Below are 3967 nucleotides of genomic sequence, written 5' to 3' on the forward strand. Positions count from 1 at the left end.
ACTGAGCTAAATCGCTATCATTTGAGATTATTAATGTGTCAAATATCTTGCAAAATTTGCACATTCGGATTTTTAACACACCTCAAATTTTTGTTTTATTTATCGTCTATCTGTCATATCTTTGTGCCTCTGAGACTGAGTGGAGTCAGAGGAGAGATTCCAGGACTGGCTCGGTTCTCTCGGTTCTGTGTATGGGTTCTGGGAGTGAACTCAGGTGGCAAGCTTTTCTACCTCCTGAGCCATCTTGTCAGTCCAATGACTATTTATATTTTTACTTCTTCGTTTGTTTTGTTTTGATGGTTTTGAGTGTACCTAGTCCTGGTCATGCTAGAACTTGCTCTGTAGACCAGGCTGGATCCACTTGCCTGTCTCCTGAGTGCTGGGATTAAAGGCGTGCAATACACAACTAGCCACAATTATTATATTTTTATATAAAGTCCAGACTCAGCTAATATAACCGAATGTCGGTCCTGCAGTATAACTTCAGCCTGCTTAGGTTTATAAAAATTTCAGTGGGAACATTCAAGTTTAAACTGAATTCACTTAAGGAAAATAAATATTTAGCCAAACATATGGTTGAGAGTAGCCCCTGCTGTATTTCTTTTCTCTCGTGAAATGTTCACAGCAGTACTTCAGTTGGTCTGAAGAGTTAGAAGCTAATTCTAGATCTCGGTGCTAAGCCTTACAACAGCTGGGAACTCTGCAGTGTGAAGACTGTACCCCACCTCTGATGTGCTGACTCCAGCACACCCAAGACACTGCCACTAGACAGTGGCTGCCACTTACTGTGTGGTCACAACGCAGTACAGCCCAGCAAGAAGCAGGCGCCATTATTTCCTTGCCATTTGAACATCACCACGACATTTTTCCAATGTTCTAATTTGAAAATGACCCTCCTCCCCCCTCCCCCCCCCGCAACTTTTTGGAATGCAAGAGGGCAGAGGAGGGCAATGGAGAGGGCTGCACACTCTGCATCCCAAGAGCCTGGATTTCACCGCCAATTTGTCATTACTCTGCATGCCCTGTTCCTGTCTGTTAAGTGGAGACAGAGACCTTTACTTTGTAGTGTCACTGACCGGTGATCATGAGATAGTCATGCAAAGTAGCCAGCATGGTGCAGGCACATGGCAACCCCTTGGTAAATGTTGGTCATTCTGATTATTTACTAAAATAAGAACCATGTGTTCTCTGGTTCTGTTGAGTGGTAGTAAGGCCTAAACCTGAAATGTCCCCCAAGACACAGGTGTTGAGACTTGGTCCTGGGTGCAGCAGTGTGAAGGCCTTTGGCACAGAACTGGACCACAGGCTCCCAACCCTCACCTGGTTTGGTTAATTTGCATTTGAATGGGCTACTGGAAAATGGTGGGAAATTTTAGGGTGGGGCCTGATGGGTTGAAACCAATCCAGCAGACAGATGTAGCTTTGTGGGGCATATTTTGTCCCGGTCCCCTTCCTTGTTGTCTGACTAACACAAACAAGCAGCTCTTCTCTGGCACGCCCTTCCACCACGATCCGGCTGCCTCACTTCAGTCTGAGGAATAATAGAGCCAAGTGCTCATGGCTGAGCTCTGTCTGTGAGCCAAGTGAACCTTCCTTCCTTCACTTTTGTAAACTACATTTATCTATTTATTTATATATGTGTATATTTATTTATGCACATACATGCTTGCCATGACACAAACGTGGAAGCCAGTTTATGAGTTTTCAGGGGTTGCTTCTCCCCCTCTATTGTGTGGGCCCTGGGGATTGAACTCAGGATGTCAGGCAAGTGCCCTTATCCCCCTCCCCACTCATGCTGCTGCCCCCTTTCCACCTCTAGAGTTTCTTTGGGGTGTTTCATCACCGTGATAAGCAGACAGCTAATGCAAACAGTGGAGACTGCATAACTTTCATGCCTTCATCTATTCACTGGATCCAAAGCAGTGATTCCAGTCAACTGTGATGGTTCAGGCCTTTAATCCTGGTAGAGTAAAGGCGGAGGCAGGGGCTGGAGAGATGGTTCCAGTGGTTAAGAGCACTTGTGGCTCTTGCAGAGGATCTGAGTTCAAGCTCCAGCACCCACATGGAGGCCCACAACCATCCCTATTCCATCCATAGCACCCTGATGACCTTCATGGGCACCGAGCACACATGGCGCACATAGAGAAGATAAAATGAATATATCTAATAAAAATAAACAAATAAATCAAGGCAGAGGCAGGCTGATCTCTGTGCGTTTGAGGCAAGCATAGTCTACATACTGAGTTCCAGAACTATGTAGTGAGATCTGTCTCAAAGGAGGAAAGGTACAGTACCCACTGAAGGGGTAGATTGGACCCCTGTCCCCTGGAAACTTGAGTTTCTGGAGAAAGCCAGCATCTGCCATCCTCTCTGGGCTGAGTTGCCGTAACATGGTGGTTCCTGCGTCCTTCCAGGGCAGGTGCTCATTCAGAGCTCTGGCTGCCCTGTGGTCAGTTGATTTTGGTTTACAGCCCTGCGTCTCCAGGCTTCTCCTGAACGGTGTGCTCTCTTTCCTGTGCAACATGTTCTTCAGAAGCAGCATGGAAAGGGCACTTTCTTCACCAGGCTTCTTTGCATGTGTTGTTTTCAAAGGCATCAAGTGGCCCTTCTTCCCCGGACAGAAGCAGGTCACTTTCACGCCCCACTGTTGAGTGTTGGGACGGCATCGACTCGGCAGGATCCAGAAAACTCAGCTGCAAATCCGCTACACAAAACATATTAAGGACTTGGGCAAGTTTTATTACCATAAAAGCGATTCCTCCATACAATTAATATTATCTTTCTCGTCTTTCTTCACGGGAACATCTTTGACACACCGCATTATCAGCTATTGATACCACAGCTGGTACGCAGAACCAGTGGGATATTGATGAAATACATTATACGTCATCAGAATTTCTTTTTCTTTACTTTATTTACTCTCAGTTTTTGTTTTGTTTTGTTTTGAGACAGAGTCCCACATATACCAACTGTCCTTGAACTTGCTATGTGGCCAAGGTTGACCTTGAACTCCTGATTCTCTGGTCTTCACTTCTCAAGTGCTGAAACTACCAGTGTGTGCTGTGTCCAGCTAAATTTCCTCTTAAATGTCTCATTTTTCAACAGAGAAGGGTAATTATCTAAGTTCACTTGAAGAAACTACTATATTAATAAACATTAGCTCTTCTGGCAGCCACAGCTTGTGGCTACAACAGGAGGCCAGCACCTCCATGAGGAGTATGGCGCCCAAACCAGCTCTCAAAGGGCTTGTGAGCAATGGTGAGTGCATCATCTCTGAGGTGGCCAATACATCCCCATTCGGGATGATGACACATTCAGATGTGACTGTTACTGTTTATGTTTTAACACCGTTCAAATATTCTCAGTTTTTAAAAACTGAATCTTTACAAAATAATATGCAACAGAATCCTGTTTGCATGAAGAGATTTATCAGGTGAGTATCAGGCATTGCCCATTTCACCTCAGCTCATCCCCGAGGCCTGCAACTTCTGTGGACTGTGGAATTTCCTTACACAGTGGAGGCTGTGAGGCTGGAGAGATAGCTCAGCAGTTAAGATCACCTGCTCTTGCAGAAGGTCTGGGTTCGGTTCCTGGCACCCACATGGCCCAGAAACAAAGCAAGTCCTTTTTTAGGAGAGTTTTTTTCTGGAAGCTATGGCCCCTAGAAGAACCCCACAAGTGCGTGGCTGGAGCTGGAGCTGGTGGATACATTCCACACCGTCTTGTCCCTCAGTAGGGCAGTTGTGAGACATGCATGTTCTATATTGTGTCTTTGAGAAAGTACCAGGAATGGGGTTGGACCCAAAGTGCTAACCTCTCATCAGCACAACCTCACTGGCTCTCTCCTTTCCCCACCTCGCCTTCCCATGTCCTTCCCATGCTCCTCTCTGGTGTTACCACCAAGTCATCCACATCGACATCACTGACGTGGGTCTGCTGAGCCCCTGTTAACATACACACCATGTGG

The sequence above is a fragment of the Arvicanthis niloticus genome, chromosome 1 (assembly GCF_011762505.2).
Source record: "Arvicanthis niloticus isolate mArvNil1 chromosome 1, mArvNil1.pat.X, whole genome shotgun sequence".
In the NCBI taxonomy this organism is placed as follows: Eukaryota; Metazoa; Chordata; class Mammalia; order Rodentia; family Muridae; genus Arvicanthis; species Arvicanthis niloticus.